The sequence below is a fragment of the Hylobates moloch genome, unplaced genomic scaffold, assembly GCF_009828535.3.
Source record: "Hylobates moloch isolate HMO894 unplaced genomic scaffold, HMol_V3 SCAFFOLD_5, whole genome shotgun sequence".
Classification (NCBI taxonomy): Eukaryota; Metazoa; Chordata; class Mammalia; order Primates; family Hylobatidae; genus Hylobates; species Hylobates moloch.
The window spans coordinates 62,691,269-62,713,709 of NW_026652280.1; the positions used below are offsets into that span (position 1 = coordinate 62,691,269).

Below are 22,441 nucleotides of genomic sequence, written 5' to 3' on the forward strand. Positions count from 1 at the left end.
TTTTTCATTGCATTTGCTGCTGCTGACGACTTGCTGCTTCCCCGCCCTAGGTGCCTTTTCCTACTGCCTGTTAGGTCTCTTCTTGTGTCTCCTTTGCTGATTCATCGCACTCTGACCCCTAAGAGAAGGAGGTTGGGGAAGCCAGTGGTTCCCACACTTTATAGAGTGCCTCTCCTGGAGGGCTTCTTACAACTTAAATTGCTTTAGCCAGGCATGGTGGTCTGTACCTATAGTCCCAGCTACTGGGGGTTGGGGAAGAGGGGGTTGATGGGGGAAGCCCGGGAGTTCGAGGCTGCAGCTATGATTGTGCCACTGCACTCCAGCCTGGGTGACAGAGCTGAGACCCCATCTCAAAAAAAAAATAAACAAAAATTCGAAACCTAAATTGCTGTGCCCCATCTCCAGAGTTTCTGATTCTAGACATCTGGGGTGAAGGCAAAGAATCTGCATTTCTAGTGAGTTCCCAGGTGAAGCCGAGGCTGCTAGTCTGGAGACCACACTTTGAGAACCACTGTGAGGTTCAGTCCTCGGCGCTGCTAGCCTTGCTCCCTGCAGGTGCCTGCTCCCCAGCCAGGCCCCCTCGTGCAGCTGTGGGAACCCCAATTCTGTGCAGTGTCCAGGTGGCCTGGGCCTTGGGGTTGACTGGCCCTCACAGTGTCACGGCTGACTTTGTATTAGTGAATCCTGGCACATGGGAAATGAACTTCTTCTGGCCAGTGATTGGTTCTGACAAACGAGACCTGGGGCTAAGGGGAGTCCAGGAGTTTTTCTTACTCTGGAAAAGGGACACGAGGTAGGCTTATTCTCTTCCTGCTTCTGGACATTGTGGTCTGGGGGCATCACCCAGAACTATGGGTTGCCCTGGGCCCCTGGGGGAGCAGGCCGCAGAGGCCAAGCTGCACACTAACCTCAGACACAGGGAGGGAAGACAGAAGGGCTCCGGAGCCCTGAGGAGTTCACTGAGCAAGGAAGGGAGCATCTTGAGGCCTCTTTCCTGAGGTATGAGTGACGGTGAGTACACACCTCCTTTGGGCCATTTGTAGCTGGGTTTTCTGGTACTTACTGCAGGAAACCTCCAACACTTCAAAAGCTCCCACCTTTTCCTCCTCCAATTGCTATGTCTGGTTGGCTTTTTTCTGAAGCCTTTTTTTCAATCCCACTTCTTTGTGTACTGAATTCTCTCCTTCCTCCCTGTCTTTCTTGCTCTGTAAAAGACGACAGCAGGCCAGTCCGTGACATTTTCAGGACTTAGGACAGGAATACAAATGAAGGGTCCTGGCCCTCTGCCCCATCCATTTCTCTTCCCACACCTGGATCCACACCATACCGTGAGCAGCATACACAAGGGCACCTGCGAGTGTGTCCAGGTTTTGTCCATCACTCCCTCCTCCCGGCAAAACCTCACTCCTTGGCCATCCTTCATCCAAGGAGGGCACACACTGATGCCTGGTCAGCAGTGGGAGGGCAGACCTGGAGAACAGCTTTGCAGGCCTTGGAAGGGGCCTCAGGGCCATCTGACTGGGAATTCTACCATCCCAGGTACCTGGAGCATGGCCCACAAGTGGGGCAAGGGGAAGCATGGGCTTGGGGGCCTGCAGACTCATCATGCTGCTATGAGGGGCATGGACAGAGGAAAGCCACAGTGGGGTCTTCTGACACAGGGCACAGGGCAGTGGCTTGGGTTGCTCAGGCTTCAGGGAGAACTGGATGCAGGATGCTAACGTGGTTGACCAGATTCTTGGACTCTGAGTCACATACAGTAAAGGATCCCTTCGTCGTGTATTAACAGGTCATGGGCAACACTTTGATCCTTCTTTGGTACAAGATAGTACAAGATATTACCTTAGGATATTGATTCTCAAAAAGATCTGGGAATTTTTGTTTGAGATTAAAAAAATATATGATGCACAATCAGGCAGTTACATCTTAGTGGTAAGAATTTTTATTTGCTACCACTTATAATATCTGCAATCCTTTTTTGGATTCGTTTGCTGAAATAAATTCCCTAGTTATTCTTTCAGAAAGGACGTCATCGGGTAAACTTTGCCCAATCACTCGTCGTTTCTTCACATTAAATTTGAGTTTGAACTGGTAACAAACTAGTATTCATTTTCCCTGAGCACTTGGGAGAATTGATCCAATGACTGCTGGAGTGTAGAATGAATTGCGATGGAACGTCTCGTCCTACCTGCTCCTCATTCCCCGTAAGTAATCTGTGTTCACTTCTCTCTGCATCCTGGAACCTTTATATATTCATATATTTATTTATATGTAAATATTCTGAACATATACCAAACTGTGTACTTCACAGAAATTTTCTTTTAATTTGGTCAGTATTTTCCCTCTTCCATTTTTTGTTCTTTTCTTCTGAAATTCCTATTTGATAGACGTTTGAGGTTTGGCTCTATCCATCATTCCTACATCACTCTTCCCATTCTTTCCATCCCTATGCTTGTTTTCATGATATTTTTGGGAATCCTACCAGGACATTTATTCTTTAATTGTATGCATTTTGCTTTGGACTGACAGCGTGTATCTCCCAGGAGTTTTAAAAAGAGTGGCTTGGTCTTATCTTATTGAATATTTGAGGACAAAGTTATTACATTTCTTTGGTTGTTATGCTTATCTGAAAATTGTCTTTGCTTTTTTTTTCTATTGACAAGATCTCCTTGGGGTGAGTTAGTTCTTCAGTTTGTTGATTTGATGCTTCTTGTAGGTGTTGGTGTTCTTTCAAAGTTTGGTGATTCTCAGTTATCGATTCATACTCATGTTGAAGGACTGATTGAAGACTGAAAATTTCCTCAATCCAAATGAGAAATGCTGTTTTCTATTCATGTGCATCTTGATCTCTTCCATCTGCCTTCTATAATTGTGAGGAGAGCAGGATGGGGGAGACTGCTTTGCTTTGGGGGTGCCAGAGGGGATTTTTCCCTAACTGGAGCATAGCCTTCTTGGCCTCTCTTGTTACAGTCCTTACGTCAGAATACCCACTTGGAGGCTTCACCTGAAGCTGGGCCAGTTCCAGCTTCAAAGCCTCCATTTCATTGCCCCCCTCACCCCCAGGGTTCTACTCTGCTTCTCATAAATACAAACCAGCAGAAGAGCTTTTCCTTTGTTGAGAGCACAGTTCCTGGGCCTTGTGAGCCTGAAGGAAAGTGTGCAGCTGCCTGGACTCAAATGTACATGAAGATGAGGTGCCCAGGCTACCCTGCTTTTCCAAGACCACCTCCTAATTACTGACACATTTGCCCCAGGTCCCTTTCTAGTACAGTTTGTCTCTGAGCTTCTCTCCTGGGCTGTGGTTTGTTTTTATCTTTTATCTTTGAAGGTCCATTCTCTTCTGTGTACTTTGGGCTGTGTTTTTTTTAAACGCAATTTTATACTTAATTGGATTACATTTGCCTTATGGTTCTCTGCTTCATGTTTTCAGTGTGATTATGGATTGATTCTTTGTTTCCATTGCAAGTACCTTGATATATGCCCTTGTCCCTCACCAAGGCTGTAGGTGTATCTTCTGTGGGATCTCTAGTGTAAGCCCCTTCAGCTCACCTCCAACACCTAGGCTATCTGCTGTGACAGCCACTGGCCACATGTGACCATTGAGCCCTTGATTTCGAAGACTTTGTACAAAGCAAAAGGAATGTAAAGACCTTAATAATAATGTTAATACCAATTAAAGTTTGAAATTTTAATATTTTGGATGCATTGGCTTAAACATAGCATTAAAGTTAATTTCATTTCTTTCTTTTTATTTCTATAATGTTGCTACTGGAAAAGTTAAAATTGTATAATGGCTTGGGTTATATTTCTATTGCTCTACAGTGCAGGAGGCGTCATTCCTAAGACAAAATTAGGAGGAATGGGTTAAGATGATGAGCTGGATATGTATACACACTTCCTATTTATTCTCGAATCTCAGCATAAAACACAGAAGTGTAAGATAATTTACACTCTTTAAAAAAGTGGCAGTGCAGACAGGAAGAACACCAGAGGTAACTTTCTTTGGCAGAATTTATGTGATTTAGGGATCTATTTATCATTAGTGGAAAGGCAAAAAAAAGGTTCAGGAAATAATTCAATGTTTCCAGCTTGGGAAAATGGGCCAATAGTTGTCCTGTTAATGATGTGCACTGGGAAGCTGTAGAAGGAGAAGAGTCTGAGCGAATATGGCAGTGGTGGTGAGAAGATAACGAGTTTGGTTTTGCATTGCAGTGTTTGAGATGTCCCTGGACTGTCCACATGTTCAATAAATAGATGACAGAGTGAGCAATGCTGGGAAAAGGGCATAAGTCTGGAGATAAGAGATGGGAATCTTCACTGGGAGTTGTCGCTGCAGTGGATGAAATCGCCAGGAGCACGCAATGTGAGAGGAGGCCTCAGTGCTGGAGCATCAGGAAGCCCACTACTGAAGAGTGTGCTGATGAGGAAGAGCCTTGAAGGCAAAGAGGGTATCAGCAAGAAGAACCTTCATAAACTTCTACACATGAAGGCCTCACATAGCAATGATACATGGTAGCCACTTAGTGTTTCAGGAGTTACTAGAATACCAGGTGTACTTTAACCAGTGAAGCATGTTATCAATCAAGGGTTTTTAAGAGGTGGCACAAAAACAGGAGAAGGAGAAAGTGCAAACTGGACAAAGAGAGTTTGCCCTGGGAACAAGGGAGTCTCACTTTGGTTTTGATTGGAATGAACAAATCTTGCTCTTACTCTTGCGCGCTTATGAAAGATTCTACTAAGAGACTTAACTTAGCCACAGTAGGAAATGTCACCAAATTTATGTGAACTCCAATTTAAAGCAGAGTACAAAGACATTTCAAATCCTAACCACCTGGCCAGAGGGAGATTCCTGTTGTTTTTAAGGCTATAGTGATAGAATTTCAAAGGTGAAAAGATCTCTTTGTAAACAAACAGAGGCATGGATCACTTTATTTCTTTTCTGTGGCCTATATATGTAACACAAAACACTGAACAACAACACAAAGCCTAGAATCACTGTCAAAATATCAATATGGGAACTTGGACTAATTCTTAAGTTGAAGTCCAAGGATATTCTGGAGGACCTGAATGAAAAACTTGACCGTGTTTCTAATGTTTTGCAAAAATAAGTAGCCAGACAAGGTTTATGTTGAGCTAAAACCATAGTGGCGGATCCAAGATAAATCTTAAGAACAACATGAAGACAAAGGCATGAGATTTCTGCTTAGCAGCTCAAGCATCTGTTTTTGGAATTTTGGCTTTTGGGATTTAATAACATTTAAATGTATGAATTTATCACTGATTGGAACAATCCATTATCTAGATAGTGGAGTAGATTGTGATCAAATTATAACATAATACCTAAAGAGGCATCAATATGGTGTTGTGGAAAGAACAATAGATTTAAAATTCCTCCACTCAACAATATGCTTGTGTGTGTGTCTACTACCCTGCAAGTACTGTTCTAAATAATAGAGTACAGGCCAGGCATGGTGACTCACATCTGTAATCCCAGCACTTTGGAAGGCCGAGGTGGGCCAATCACCTGAGGTCAGGAGTTCGAGGCAAGCCTGGCTAACATGGCGAAATCCCATCTCTACTAAAAATACAAAAATTAGCCAGGCGTGGTGGCACGCACCTGTAATCCCAGCTACTCAGGAGGCTGAGGCAGGAGAATTGCTTGAACCCAGGAGGCAGAGTTTGCAGTGAGCCGAGATCCTGCCACTGCACTCCAGCCTGGGCGACCGGGTGAGACTCCATGTCAAAAAATAAAAATAAAAAAAAAAAGAGTACAGCTATTAAGAAGACAAAATCCTGGCCTGCTTGGAGTTAACAATCTAGTTGCCAGATACAGACAAATATTTAAGTAAACAACCATATGAATAATTTTAAATAATAAGTGCTCTGAGGAAAATAAAAATGGGACACAGAATGATAGGGTGGTAGAAACCACATTCGCTAATGTGTTTGGAGGGGAGCACTACAGCGAACAGCAGCTAGAAAGGGTGAAAGCTCAGAGGCTGGAGAAGCTTGTTATGTTCAAGAAGGAGAAAGGGGGCCAGGGTGGCTAGAGTTTCACAGGGCTTGGTGGGTGGGGAAGTAGTAGGAGATGAGGATGGAGAAGTAGTGCTCTATTTGCCTTAAGAAGTTTGTCTTTAGCAGGTTTTAACCAGGGAACTGTTATGATCTAATTCACTCTAACACAAAATCACTCCAGCTGCTCAGTGGAGAATGAACCATTGGAGATAAGAGTGGGAACTGAGGAATGAATTATGAAGCTATTGCCATGGATTAGGGGAAGAGAAAAATCTCTGGTTGCAGAAGATGAGATAGTAAAAAGAAATTGAACTAGAAACTGTTTCGGAGCCAAAACTGATCGAAGGGGTTTTGGAAAGGTAGCACAAAAAAGAAATCCAAGACAATGGCTTAAGTTTTTGGCCTGAGCAACTGATATATGGGAATGATATCTACTGAGGCAGGAAAGAAGAGACAGAAGTAGGCTTGAGGTAAGTGAGGATTTTGTTTTGGACCTGTTACATTGGAGATGTTTATTAGATATTCAAGTGGAGGGGCCAAGTTGGCAGCTGGATTAATGAGTATCAGGTGAGAGGGGACGTCTCAGCTGGAGATAACAGATTTGGATGACGTCAGCATGTTGATGTTATCTGAAGTCTTGGGACTAATGAGATCATCTAGGAATAGAGGAGAAGGTCATCAGGAAAAGAGCTCCTTGGGGCATTCAATATTCTGAGGTCCAAGAGAGGAGGAGGAGGAGGAGGAGAAAGCCAGGTTTTCTAAGAGAAGTAGCCAGTGAAGCAGAAGGGAAACCAGGAGGTGAGGTGGTCCAGGACCTGGAGAAGAGAGTAGTTTAAAAAGAAGGACTAGTCCACCGGCTCAAACTGCTGAGTGACTAATCTTATTTTAATATGTTTGCGTAAATATGGCAGTGCCTGCCTACATTGGTGGAGGGAATGTGCCTACCATATTGTAAAGGGCATTCAATAAATACTAACTTATTTTTCTTTCTCAAAACAGTTGCTGGGCTCCAGCCAGGCACTGGTAGGCACTGTGGTAGGCACTGAGCACATCAGCAAGGAATGAGAAATAGATTATGAACTAATGAGCTCAGTGACTTTAACCTTTGCAGATATTTGTCCTGGCATTTCAGAGTTTTATTTAGAACAGTGATTCTCAAGATGTGGTGCCCCGATCAACAGACTCTGCAGAACCTGGGAACTCATTAAAAATGCAAATTCTAGGGCTTCACCCCAGACCTACTGAATCCCAAACTCTGGGGTTGAGGTCCAGGAACCTGAGTTTTAACAAGCCCTGCTGGTGACTCTGATGCCTGCTGAAGTTTGAGAATCACTGGTAAGGAGGAGAGCAGGCTGTCCTCTGCAGAGCTGTCATTTAAGCTCCATTTAAACTTTATAGTCTCTAAAGAGAAAATGTAAAACATAGACGTAATGGTAGTATTGATCACTCTCTGTTTCTTTTCTGAAGCCCATACTTGGTTATTTTGTCTTAAAGAGCATTTGACTCTACTTTTGGCTTCAGACTATGTGGAGCCATTTTTAAAAATTTGAGTTTATGTATTTCCACAACTAAGTAAAACTGTTGAGGGCTTCTGAGAAAATCACCCAACTATGCAGATTGATCCCCATACACACATATAGGATAAATGTGTGCCTCTCAACTGCATTGGACATCTAACGCCAAGAGGCAAGCCACACTTCCCTTCTTAGCAGTCCTTCACATTCTCCTTGTAGCTGTTTTGAACATTTCATTTGTCTATTTGCTTATCACTACCAATAAATCATCTTACTGCTTACTCTTCACAGATAAAATAAGTTATTGGAAAAACTTCCTGACACTAATCCAGAATATGTACCTAGCTCTGTCACATCTCTCTGCTTTTGATCATATTTAGATGAAGGAGACATAACTGCTCTAATCTGAGCATAAATTTACTGGGACCTCACCCTGCCCCATTTCTTTCTCCTGTATCTTAAATCCTTCACGGACCCTTAGTATCTTTCCTTTAATATTTAAATATGCTAAGATACTCTTTCATCTTAAAAGGCAACGCTAGATCTTACCCCAATTTCACATCATTTTTACGCAGCTATTGATCTCCACTTTTTATTTTATGCAGTAAAATTTCTAGCAATTGTCTATCTTGTTCCCTTTGTATCCCTATTAATCAGTGTGTCATTGGCTCATGACAGGCACTCAACTAAGACTTGCTGAATAAAATGGCTAACTATATATACCTTAAAAAAACTTGAAAACACAGAAAGTTGCTGAAAAACATATTTTGGGCAATCTCTTTATCCAAACAGACCATCATAGAAGTTTTAAATAGTTAACATCTTTATATTTGTATTCCTGGCTTTCAAAAGACATATCACAGTCTGATGAAGTTTTAGAAAGAACACAGTAATATTTGGAGGTTGATTTCAAACCAATATTCAATTATTTGTGCAAATATTATTTAGAACAAGTGGAGGTAATTGAAATTCAAAGAAAATGCCTTTCCTGAAAACTTTGAGTCATCATACCCAATCAAACTTTTATTGGAACAGCTAATAAGTAATACCATGCAAGGGAGGTTTATTTTTTTCTTCCTTGTCCCTGCCCAGCTATGTGGAACTAATCATCAAAATAATTAACAACAAGAAGAGAAATAATTAAGAGGACCTGGTAACAAACAAAACTATTGATTTCTTTTGAAGAAAAATGACACGGCATTCTTTCTCCAACTTTCTTTTAAAAGACATTTTGCAGGTGGCAAGAGACCAGCGAGACAACAAAGGAAAGAAGTTAACTAATGAATGAACAGCACTGGGGATGTAGGATGTATATTCTGAAAGAGAAATACTATTTTCCTTAACAATATTCAAAGAAAATTATGATTATTTTGCTACTATGAAAGAGTTTACAAGGAAAAATTTGAAGATTGAAGTAGTTCAACTTTCCAGGTCAAACTATGTGAACTTCCATCTGCCAAATTTTATAGCAATTCTACTATTACAAAACAATATACTAGAAATCTCACTAATGATCATGTAGTCAATCAACACACCAATAATTGTCATCTGAAAAGAAATCCAACTTTTAGTCCTTCCTTCTTGAAGACTAAGTGGCAAAGAAAAACAGTGAGGTCTTCTATGGTTACCACTGGTTTTTGCAAAATGTTCTGTCACATTTTACTCAATTAGGCGTTGACTGAGTGTATTACACTGCTGACCAATTCTAGCTGTAGGAAAAGAATATTAAAGAGAAAAGGGTGCTTGTTCTCAAAACAAAATAGATATACACAGAAAGAAGACAGTGGTTTAAGACCTTATTTGTAAAAGAGATCCAGAATAAACTAAAAGTACCCGTCCTTGCAGAAAAACTGTGGCCCAAGTTATAGCAGTTTCACGATTTCAGTCTATTCTTAAAAAAAAATCCTACCAAAGAAATTAGCACAGATGCAGCTCTTCAGTATTTTATTTTAGTAGTGACTATCCACAAATTATGCAAAATCAAAATTAGGCCCTTAATAAGAGTGCCAGCTTCCTTCTGCCAACTATTCTATGTCTGTCAGCTTGCAGTTAAGGAGGCTGTATCCAGCGATGATCCTTATTTAATTTTTTAATGTGTTTCATGTAAAGGGCCTTTCTTGAATAGAGTATGTAAAGGAAAAGACTCTAGGATTAAATACTTCTGATAAAGGGCCTTCTTAAGACTATCAGTCTTGTCTGTGTCTGTGTGTTAAGATGGAAAGCACACGAAGAGAAGTCAGCAGATTTGTTGTGTTAGGATGTGGGTGTTTAATCAGTGCTTAATACTAGTGGTAAGTTTGATTAATGTTTGTCTTTGTAGGTAAAGCAACAGAACACAGTTTTCCAGAGCAACATGAAGCAAACATATTACAAAAATGAAAATGAAGAATTTAAGATGAGTTGACTACCATTGTACTCCTGCAATTTACCCTTGCCATCCTTCTCTCTTTCATATAAAAATATGATTTTATTGAATTTTATTTTGGCTAAATAATCAGTTTTAGTTTTAAATCTCATAGAGAATAAATGAGATGAATTCTTTGCATATTTTCAAACCTCAGAGTTCCAGGAAAATATGACAACTAGAAACAAAGGAAAAGAAAATAAAACACTTTCATCCCAGTATTCTTAATGAAGCCATTAGGATCAATTTTGTAGCACTAATAATAAAAAGCCCTCCAAAGAAAGAGAGCTTTGGTAATGAACCTTTGTACTTTAACTCAAATACACTGTCAAAAGCGATTTTACAACAAATGTGAGTGCTACAAATTATAGCAAATATATAATAGAAATGTGTGGGACACGAGAGAGAAATGTTGGCCTCATCAAGAAGTACATCTTCTAGAAAATCTAAAAAATAAAGAGAAATGAAGAAGATAAACATCTTGCCCCATATCAGACTGCAAAATAGTAATACAGTTTCACTCTTAGTTTTTAATCAATTAATTCTCAAACAGGTGCTAAATTTAGAACGAAGGATATGTTATTACTAAATCATATTAGAGATATCTTGACATTAATATTAACATTAAAAATATGCAAGCAAAAGGGGTTTTTCCCCCAAATTGAACTGAAATCCACTTTAATATCAACTGGGTTTTAAGAATAAAATATAAGCCCCTGCCCTAGTTCCGAGGTACCCATAGGAGCCCTGCACCCTGGGCCTATGAGGTCTGCTTCCGCCCTTGTCTCTGGGCTAGGTATGCATTTATTTCCAGAAGTGGGAAATGCTGGAATACAGATTTAAGGCCTAATCAAGCATTGAGACAGCTGGAACCACCTTCCAATTTTACATCTGTCCTCCTCTAGCACCCCACATCTATTCCAGGTTATTGCAACCAAAGTAACAGCCCCCTCCACCTGCCTTCTTTCGGTAGCTACAGCATAACCTCATTTTCTCCATCCAGCTTTTCTCCATCCAGCTTTCAGTCTGTAGCATTGACCTAGAACATGAGCCAGACTCTGGCCTCTGGCAAGAACTTTGCAGTAAATTGTTGACCAGTTTGTGATGGTAGTTTCTATTATTTCTATTCAGAGGTAGGAGTTCTTTTCACGGTAAGTGCTTTCCGTTAGTTTAGCATTAAGTCCTCTAAATCAGTGGCTTAACATTTTTTTTGACTGCTACCGATAGTAACAAATTTTACATCCTGACCAGTATATATACAGGTAAATACATACATAAGACATTTATAAAATGTATGCTAACATATATATGACATAATATCACATATGTGTATGTATACCTGAAACATGTCTTGTAAATAAGTCCAATGTATTTTGCCTATTCTATTCTTTTGTTTTTTTCTAAAAAAGTATTGGTATGTGTAATTGACTGGTATGATGCACCCCCAAGTGTTTGCAGACTGCATTTTATATTGTTCCAAGACTTAACCTTTAAGACTCTTTTTTTTTAAATTATACTTTAAGTTTTAGGGTACATGTGCACAATGTGCAGGTCTGTTACATATGTATCCATGTGCCATGTTGGTGTGCTGCACCCATTAACTCGTCATTTAGCATTAGGTATATCTCCTAATGCTGTCCCTCCCCCCTCCCCCCACCCCACAACAGTCCCCGGAGTGTGATGTTCCCCTTCCTGTGTCCATGAGTTCTCATTGTTCAATTCCCACCTATGAGTGAGAACATGCGGTGTTTGGTTTTTTGTCCTTGTGATAGTTTACTGAGAATGATGGTTTCCAGTTTCTAGTTCAACCATTGTGGAAGTCAGTGTGGCGATTCCTCAGGGATCTAGAACTAGAAATACCATTTGACCCAGCCATCCCATTACTGGGTATATACCCAAAGGACTATAAATCATGCTGCTATAAAGACACATGCACACGTATGTTTATGGAGGCACTATTCACAATAGCAAAGACTTGGAACCAACCCAAATGTCCAACAACGATAGACTGGATTAAGAAAATGTGGCACATATACACCATGGAATACTATGCAGCCATAAAAAATAATGAGTTCATGTCCTTTGTAGGGACATGGATGAAACTGGAAACCTTTAAGACTCTTTTGTCCATCTATCCTTTGGTAAGCTAAGCTGTACTAAGGATAACATAGAGAAATATCAGTGTATCCAAAAAGGATTCCTGGCTGATGGTTTTGAAGAGTCACAGGGCTATAGGTTTAGAAAATCTTGTTCTCTAAATAGCAATAAAAATTAAACCTGGCAAATTATTTTAAGTATCTTTCATTAAGCCATCCATGGGGTTCTATATTAATAAGCATAATAATTTTCATGACAGCCTCAGTGGATATTGTGGGACAAGAACAATTCAAAACCAGGGTTTTATGCAACTGTAAAGTGCTGGTCCAGTTGAGTCAGGGAGGATCCTGTGAATTAACTAAGGGAAGACTCTTTACTTGGGTTCTCATCAGCAGATCATGAATAGCTTTTGTCATTTAACAGTGTCCAACTAACAGGATAACAATCCTGTAATGTGTAAGTTTTCAGTTTTCAAGGATATATCTAAAGAAGTGTTTTCAATTAAAATATTACAGTTTACCTTGTTTTTAAATTTTTTATGAGTTTATAAATTCTATAATACCACTTATAAAAAATACAACACCTCAAGGCGTGTATAAAAAAAATTATATCACTAGGCCAGGCATGGTGGCTCACGCCTGTTATCCCAGCATTTCCGGAGGCCAAGGTGGGAGGATCACTTGAAGCTGGGAGTTTGAGACCAGCCTGGGCAACATGGCAAAATCCTGTCTCTATTTAAAAATAATTTTAAAAAATTATATGTATCTATATCAGTTTATATATAACTCTCTCTAGTCCTCTGGTTGATTCATTCTGTCTTTTCTGTCTTCAGTTATTTATACTCAAACATGTTTCCCTGGTGTGTTTGAGGCAGTTGAGTCATACACACACACTCTCTCTCTTTCTTTCTTTCTCATAGTTTTAGAATTATACAGTGTTTGGGATACAGATAAGTAGATCTGTGGGAACCTGATTATTAAGTGACTAGGTTCAGTCTCTGGCATCAGATAGTCCTAACTAATCTATTTTTTAAGAAGCAAGTATTGAGCACCACTGTCCATGTAGGAACTTTGTTATGTTGAGTTCTCAGCTTTCCTGAGACTCCTGTGACACCATCACAGCAACATGACACCTCAGGGAGGGAGGTTTGGGCAAATCACACTGGCTCCCCCTGCCCTGGCCAGCAACACTGAGAGGCAGATGGGCGGGGAGGTGCCTATCCCTAGCCTGAAGCCAAATGAATTTCTTTTCTGTTCCCCAATCTGTGTTTAGAGACCCAAAGAATAAGCCCATAGGATAGAGGACTTTTATTCCGAAAGAGGCTCTATTCTACATTAATTAGGCTTCAGACTCCAAAAGGACAACAAGCGTGAGCTCAAGTAAGCAAAGCCTTTTTGCTGCAGGGTGTTGTGTCTGATAGCTAATTTAAAAATATCAACAAATCACTGTCCAAAGAAACTTAATTCTGGGACTATTAAGGTATTATCATCTGGCTGTTTTTATTCAAGCTGAGTAATCCAATATTTATTGAATACTTACTATGTACAAAATAATTTCCTAGATTCTATAAGGAACACAGAGAAACTAAGATGGTCCTACCTTCAGGCCGCTGCTATCTAATTACAAAAAAACCATTTTCAGTAAAAGAGAATAGTCAGAATAGCCACAGCCAAAAAAAAAAAAAAAAAAAAAAAAGTCAATACATTTGCTTTAAGCAGGCTGTAAGATTTATCTGGAGCCAATGACAAATAATAAGCTACTAGTCATTTCCGTCCTGGAAGCTGCAATTCATCTCTGCTTGTATGAACTCCGTCACCTTTGTGCTCCTGTTACTCCTGGTTTGGGGCTCAATTTCACTTTAGGAGGGGAGTGGTGGAGTATATGGTTCCTGCTCAGGCTTTAGGAGCCAGGGCTTCCCTAGTTCACCTGTGGTTCCTGTGTGAGCATTCCCTAGGGAACATGCTGGAAGGCTTCCAACTCAACTACATTTCTTCTGCCAGTGTTGTTGGCAGGCCAACTGAGAGTCTTCTCCAAATTGCCTGCCAAATTTTTTTCCCTCAATTTTAGATAATTTTATTCTTTCTGAAACCTGACAAACTAGATCTAGGCTAGAAAGTTCCGGGGAAGGCCCAGGGCTCGGGATCCATGTTAACTAGCTGAGGGTTCACAAGGAAAACACAGCAGAAGATAATACTGTAGAGTAATGCACAGCTGAACAATGAGGATACGTTTTGAGACATGTGCTGCTGTTGTCCTTGTGTGAACATAGAGTGGACTTAGATGGACCTAGATGGAATAGCCTACCACACTCTCAGGCTATATGCTAAAGCCCATCACTCCTAGGCTACAAATCTGCACAGCATGTGACTGTCCTGAATACTGTAGGCAATTTTAACACCGTGGGAAGTATTTGTGTATCTAACCCTATCTAAACATAGAAAAGACACAGTAAAAACACTTTATTTATTTTTCTGAGATGGAGTCTCACTCTGTCGCCAGGCTGGAGTGCAATGGTGTGATCTCGGCTCACTGCAACCTCTGCCTCCTGGTTTCAAGCAATTCCCCTGCCTCAGCCTCCTGAGTAGCTAGGACTACAGGCGCCCGCCACCACACCCAGCTAATTTTTTTGTAATTTAGTAGGGACTGGATTTCACCATGTTGGCCAGGATAGTCTCAATCTCCTGATCTTGAAAACACGTTATTATAATCTTATGGGACCACTGTCCTATAGGCGGTTCATCCTTGACCTAAATGTAGTTGTATTGCACGTGACTGTATTAAGATCTTTTAATTCAGGGCTTTTAAATATTTTCAAAAGAACTTTTAACTTCCCAAGAGAAGCTTCAGATTTCAATAGTTCTTCACACAAAAGATCTCACTTTCCAAGGAGAGAAAAAAATCCAGCTTTTCCATGAATATATCATGGGTTTGCTTCACTCTCAGCATGGCCACTCTTTGCTTTTCTTTTTTACTGGACTGTTTGCCCTGGTGTTCCTGCTTTGGTTAAAAGTGAAACATAAAGAACTTATTATTAATCAGGTAAATGAAAGTATGACACTGAAAACATTCAATGTCAAAAGACCTAATATAGAAAAGAGGTTTTAGGTGATTGAAACAGGGAAGAGGACAGTATAAGATTCATATTGATGAGTAGTATTTCACAATTTGTAAATAAAAAATATAAAAGCAATACATAGCATGGGATATTATTCAGTCTTACATAGGTAAGAAATCCTGTCATATAGTACAACATGGATAAATCTTGAGGATATTATGCTAAAGTGAAATAAATCAGTCTCAAAAAGACCAACCCTGTATGATTCTACATATATGAGGTAACTGAAGTAGTCAAATTCATAGGCACAGAAAGTGGAATGGTGACTGCCAGGGGCTGGGCAAGGGGAAATAAATGGGGAGTTGTTATTTAATGGGTACAGAGTTTCAGTTTTGCAAGATGAAGATTTCTGGAAATCTGTTGCACCACAGTGTGAAGGTACTTAACACTGTGGAACTGCACACTCAAAGAAAGTAAGGATGGTTACTTTTATGTGTTTTTTAATTACAATTAAAAATAAAAATTATATATAAATATATATGCAAAACAAACACTTCCTACAACTCACTAACAAAACAAACATCCCCATTAAAAATGGGCAAGGAAATTGAATGGGCCTTTCTCCAAACACGATATGCAAGTGGCCCATCAATACATGAAAAGATGTTCAACATCACTAATCATTAGGGCAATGCAAATCAAAACCACAGTGAGATACCGCTTCACAGCAGTTAGGATGGTTATTATTTAAAGAAACAGAAAGTGGGTGTTGGCAAAGATGTGGAGAAATTGGAACCCTTGAACGCAGTCACTGTGAAAAATGGCTTGGTGGTTGTTAAAAAAATTAAACACAGAATTACCATATGATCCAGCAATCCCACTATGGGTATATACTGAAAAAAATGGAAACTAGGGACTCAAACAGATAGTGGTACACCCATGCTCATAGCAGCATTATTTACAATAACCAAAAAGTGAAGCAACCCAAGCGTCCTTAGAAGAATGAATAGATACAAAATGTGACGTGCATATAGAATAGAATATTATTTAGCCTTAAAAAGCCAGGAAATTCTGACACATCCTACAACATGGATGAACCTCGAAGACATTGTGCAAAGTGAAATAAGCCAGTCACAAAAACACAAATATTGTATAATTTAATTTACATAAGGTACCTAGAGAAGTCAAATTCATAAAGTCAGAAAGTAGAATAGTGGTTACCATGGCCTGGGGGAGAGGGAATGGGAAGTCAGAGTTTAAGGGGTACAGAGTTTCCACTTGGGAAGATGAACAGGTTCTGGAGATGGATGGTGGTGATGGTTGTGCAACAATGTGAAATCCTTAATGCCACTAAACTGTACACACTGAGGTTGGGAGTTTGAGACCAGCCTGACCAACATGGAGAAACCCGTCTCTACTAAAAATACAAAAAAAAAAAAAAAAAAAATTTGCCAGGCATGGTGGTGCATGCCTGTAATCCCAGCTCCTTGGGAGGCTGAGGAAGGAGAATCACGTGAACCCGGGAGGCAGAGGTTGCATTGCACTCCAGCCTGGGCAACAAGAACGAAACTCTGTCTCAAAAAAAAATGGTTAAAAGGGTAAATTTTATGTTATACATATTACCATAATAACAAATGCATTAATGAAAATATAGAGAATAGAAAAAATGAAGTAAATATCACCCATAATTCTTAGCACCTTAGCATATCACTGTTATGTTTTCTTCTGGTGTTCTCTGTTCCCTGCATATTTTTATATAGTATTAATTTTCTTCATGTTACTGGGAAGTCTTTGTAATTATTAAATCTATACCTATATCAAGAGAAAATTACTGTTTATTTCTTTTTCATTTGGAAAATAATTTGAGGCTAAATTATTTGTACTTATAACTTTGTGCTTATGACTTTTTACATTATTTTCTTAGGAGAATGTCCTGTAATGAAATCTTGGAGTTAAAGGCATGAATCCATTTTTAGCATTTAATATACAAGAAAAATTGATTTTCAAAAACTCTGTATTAAATTATAACGTTATCAGCAAGTTATAAAGGTACTATTCTCATCATGACCTCATCAAAGATTAGGTCATACCATTTTTAAAATCTGTTAATTTAATAGGAAAAATATATCTCATGATTTAAATTTGCATTTCTCTTAGATTACAAGTAAGGTTAAATTGTTAAAAGGTTTCAATACGATTCTTTAGTAGCTATACAATCTTTTTTAAAAATTGTCTTGACACAATTTCTGCTGACTTGTTAATAGCTTTGATTGATTCTTCTCATTTTATTTATTTATTTTTATTCATTTTTAAGACAGAGTCTCACTCTGTCGCCCAGGCTAGAGTGCAGTGGTGCCATCTCGGCTTACTGCAACCTCTGCCTCCCAGGCTCAAGCAATTCTCCTGCCTCAGTATCCCAAGTAGCTGGGACCACAGGCGTGTGCCACCACTCCCAGTTAATTTTTGTATTTTTAGTAGAGATGGGATTTTCCCACGTTGCCCAGGCTGGTATCGAACTCCTGAGCTCCAGTGATCTGCCTGCCTCGGCCTCTCAAAGTGCTGGGATTACAGGTGTGAGTCATTTCACCTAGCCTTACTATTTTTAAACTGTATTAAAATGCTGAAATGTTAGTTAATGAATTATGTTTATTCTGTTTTTTTTTTTGTTTTTTTTTCTGAGTACAGGGGACTTTATTGATGTACGCAATGAGGTAGGGCTCCCCTAGGTCTGACCCTCTTCAGGGAGTCTGCATGGAAACTGTGAGGAGGGGAGAGTCTCAGTGTTGTGGGGGACTGAGTGTGGCAGGGACTCCCCCTCTCTCTTCCTCTTGTGCTCTCGCTGGGGCTGGTGTCCAGCTAGCTGCTACTCCTTGGAGGCCATGTGGACCATGAGGTCTACCACCCTGTTGCTGTAGCCAAATGCATTGTCATACCAGGAAATAAGCTTGACAAAGTGGTTGTTGAGGGCAATGCCCACCCCAGCTTTGAAGGTGGAAGAGTGGGTGTTGCTGTTAAAGTCAGAGGTGACAACCTGGTGTTCAGTGTAGCCCAGGATGCCCTCAAGGGTCCCCTCTGATGCCTGCTTCACCACCTTCCTCATGTCATCATATCTGGCAGGTCAGGTCCATGACCAACACATTGGTGGTGGAGACAAGGAAGGCCATGCCAGTAAGCTTTCTATTCAGCTCCAGGATGACTTTGCCTACAGCTTTGATAGCACCAATAGATGCAGGGATGATGTTCTGGAGAGCCCCGTGGCTGTCATGCCAGTTTCTTGAAGGGGTCATCCACAGTTTTCTGGGTGGCAGTAATGGCATGGACCATGGTCATGAGTCCTTCCACGATTCCAAAGTTGTCATGGATGAACTTGGCTGGTGGGGGGCAAAGCAGTTGGTGGCACAGGAGGTGTTGCTGATGATCTTGAGGCTGTTTTCATACTTCTCATTGTTCATGCCCATCAGCAGAGGGGGCAGAAATGATGACCCTTTTGGTACCCCCTGCAAGTGAGCCCCAGCCTTCTCCATGGTCATGAAGACACTAGTGGACTCCACAATGTACTCAGTGCCAGCATCCTCTCATTTAATTTTGGTGGGATCTCACCTTGGATGATGAGTCATGCAATTTCCATTGATGACGAGCTTCCCATTCTCAGTCTTGATGGTGCTGTGGAATTAGCCATGAGTGGAATCATACTGGAACATGCAGACCATGTCGTTGAGGTCAATGAAGGGTAACCAATGGTGACAACATCCACTTTACCAGAGTGAAAAGCAGTTCTGGTGACCAGGTACCCAATACGACCAAGTTCATGGTCATATAGCCTTCACCTTTACCATGGTGTCTCAGGCACATGGCTGGTCCTGCATAAGAATATTTAGCTGTCTGTCAAATGGGAGGGGCAGAGAGCCTGATTCTTACTTTTATGGTTTCTTCTACTGTTCCAAAGCTCTTCCCGGTCTAGAACTTTCGAAGACGATTCAATTTTCCCCCTAGTTTTTATTTATGGGTTGATGTTGCACACTTAACTTCTTCTATTTGGAATTTACTATGTTGTATAGGACAGATCTTGATGGACAGAGGCAGAGGAGGGGGAATAGCATTAGTGAGGTTTTAGAGGAAGAATTAAATGAAAAGTATGTGGAAAGTGTATGTATGTAAATCCACCTCTCTGGTGAAATGACCACATTGAGTAATAAAGACATACCTATCTGTCCATCAACAGATAAATGAATAAATAAAATGTGGTATATATAAACAATGGAATACTACAAAGCCATAAAAAGAAGAAAATGCTGTCATTTGCACAACATGGATGAACTTGGATGACATTATGCTAAATGAAATAAGCCATGCACAGAAAAACAACTATGGTCGTGCACCACACAATAATGTTTCAGTCAACCACAGACTGCATTGCATGTACAGTGGCAGTCCCATGACTATAAAGCCCTATTTTTACCATGTTTTTTCTATGTTTAGACGCACAAATATTTACCACGGTGTTACAATTGCCTACAGTATTCAGCACAGTACCATGTGTACAGGTTTGCAGCCTAGTAGCAATGTGTTATACCATATAGTCTAGTTGTGGGGTAGGCTCTACCATCTAGGGTTGCACTCTATATAATGTTCACTCGGTGATATCACCTAATGATGCATTTCTCAGAATGTACTCCCATGATTAAGTGACACAGGACTGTACTGTATTAACTCATATGTGGATTTCTGTAAAGCATATCTTTTAGAAAGAGAAAGTAGAAAGTTGGTTACCTAAGGTGAGGCTGGAGAGGAGATGAAGAGATGGGGAAAGAAAAGATGTTGGTCAAAGTGTACAAAGTTTCAATCAGACTATCACACTGCAACTGTTACACTGCAACTGTTACCCTGCATGGTAACCACAGTTAAGCATAATGTTTATTTCAATATTGCTAAAATAGATTTTTTAAGTTCTTACCACAAAATATGATAAATTGGGAGATGACAGATATGTTAATTAGCTTGATTGAATCCTTCTATAATGTATACATAGATCGAAACATCACCTTGTACCCCACAAATACACACAATTATTATTTGTCAATTAAAAGTAAAAATATAGCTGGGTGCAGTGGCTCACGCCTGTAATCCCAGCACTTTGGGAAGCTGAGGCAGGTGGATCACTTGAGGTCAGGAGTTCGAGACCGGTCTGGCCAACATGGTGAAACTCCATCTCTACTAAAAATACAAAAACTTAGCCAGGCGTGGTGGCACATGCCTGTAATCCCAGCTACTTGGGAGGTTGAGACAAGAGAATTGCTTTTATGCGGGAGGTGGTTGTTACAGTAAGCCGAGATAGTGCCATTGCACTCCAACCTGAGAGACAAAGCGAGACTTCATCTCAAAAAATAAATAAATAAATAAATAAAGTAAAAAGTAAAAAACAAAAAAAGATAACGGGAGATAGAGATGGTGTGGCAGGAGGAGAGGAGAGGCTGCGGGGGTCTGATCTCAGGCATCGTGGCCTATCTGGAGGCAGCACCTACTGCCTCAAGTGAGTCTAGGCTTGGTGGAAGCAGCAGGACCCGGAAGCAGCAGCCCAGTTCCTAACAGGAGCATAGAGGAAGATGGCTCTGCCACAGGAGAGACACCAGACTTTGCAGCTGCACTTGATGAGCAGGAGCAGAAAGTGCTTACGGCATTATAATAATTTGTGTCCAAAATGAAGTGGGATATTCATCCTTACCCATAGTAATTTTGTTCAATGTGATTTAAATGTGTTTGCAAAAGGAAGGGCATCTCCTAATTCCTAGCTGAATACCAGAGCTTTGCTTAGATGTACAGGTGTTTCTGCCACGTAGCTTTCCTACTCCTTTCCAGAAAGGAAAAAACCAAAATGCTCAGCAATTTTCTTTTTTTTTTTTTTTATGTTTGCACATTTATTTTTTATTTGGTATACAGCAAAAAAAAAAAAAAATACTGTATGAAGTAGAGGAGTGACAAAACATTCATCAGGGTGATCTGATTTGACAGTGAAAGGGCCAAGCTGGTGATAAAGCATGGAAAGTGGTAACAGCAGCGAATCAACCACATGCATTGTATGCATAGCAGCTATTCTTAAGAATTCTGATTTCCACATATTCTAAGCACTAACAGAAAGTATTTAGTTGAAGAAAGCCAACCCAACCAAGACTTGAAGCCAGAATGTTGTTTTTTTCACAAATAGTTGTGATATTTTTGAAACGCTAACACAAAATTATGTGTCTACACATATATATGTGTATATATCGAGAGAGAGAGACATGAAAGATCCTCACTAGGTTTCTGTGTGGTAATATCATCAGACATCTTTTAAGGAACAAAACAATGCTCTTAATCACTTCTTTATACCGTAAACAGTTGGAATTTTCACCCTCTGGGGCCTCCTATGAACCTCTGCAGAGTAGTTCAGCCCTCAGACTGGAAATTAAGCTAATTAATAGTTACTTGGCACTTCTGCTTTTCTCTTTTCTTTCTTTCTTTCTTCCTTTTTTTTTTGTTTGGTGTGTGTGTTTGTTTGGAACTTGTTTAATGAAAACACAGGTTCCATTCAGTGATATAAAGCAGCACATCACAAAGCTTTTTCACACATAGCTTGTTTTTAGTTCTTAGGCCTGGATATTTGTATGTTCTTAATATAGGCCTAATAACAGCTGAAATGTCATTTTTTAGATTCAACAAAACGTGTGTTTGGAACCTGTTTAATGAAAACGCAGGTTTCATTCAGTGATATGAAACAGCACATCACAAAGCATTTTCCAAGATAGCCTCTTTTTAGTTATTAGGGCTGGATATTCATATGTTTATATAAAGGCTCAATGGGCTCAGAAATATCACTTTTTTTAAAAATTTAAATTAATTTAATTCTAATTTCCAGGATACACGTGCAGGATGTGCAGGTTTGTTACACAGGTAAATCTGTGCCGTGGTGGTTTGCTGCACCTATCAACCCATCACCTAGGTGTTAAGCCCTGCATGCATCATTATTATTATTATTATTTTTATTATTATACTTTAGGTTTTAGGGTACATGTGCACAATGTGCAGGTTTGTTACATATGTATCCACGTGCCATGTTGTTTTGCTGCACCCATTAACTCGTCATTTAGCATTAGGTATATCTCCTAATGCTGTCCCTCCCCCCTCCCCCCACCCCACAACAGTCCCCGGAGTGTGATGTTCCCCTTCCTGTGTCCATGAGTTCTCATTGTTCAGTTCCCACCTATGAGTGAGAACATGTGGTGTTTGGTTTTTTGTCCTTGCGATAGTTTACTGAGAATGATGGTTTCCAGCTTCATCCATGTCCCTACAAAGGACATGAACTCATCATTTTTATGGCTG

General features: G+C 40.1%; 1 protein-coding gene and 1 pseudogene across 7 annotated transcripts in view; both read right to left on the reverse strand.

Annotated features, from left to right (window-relative positions):
* The window catches only part of DLGAP1 (DLG associated protein 1), a 993,959-nt gene that overhangs the window by 480,770 nt on the left and 490,748 nt on the right, over positions 1–22,441 (reverse strand). The window lies entirely within an intron of this gene.
* LOC116468719 (glyceraldehyde-3-phosphate dehydrogenase-like) lies at positions 17,476–21,001 on the reverse strand (annotated as a pseudogene).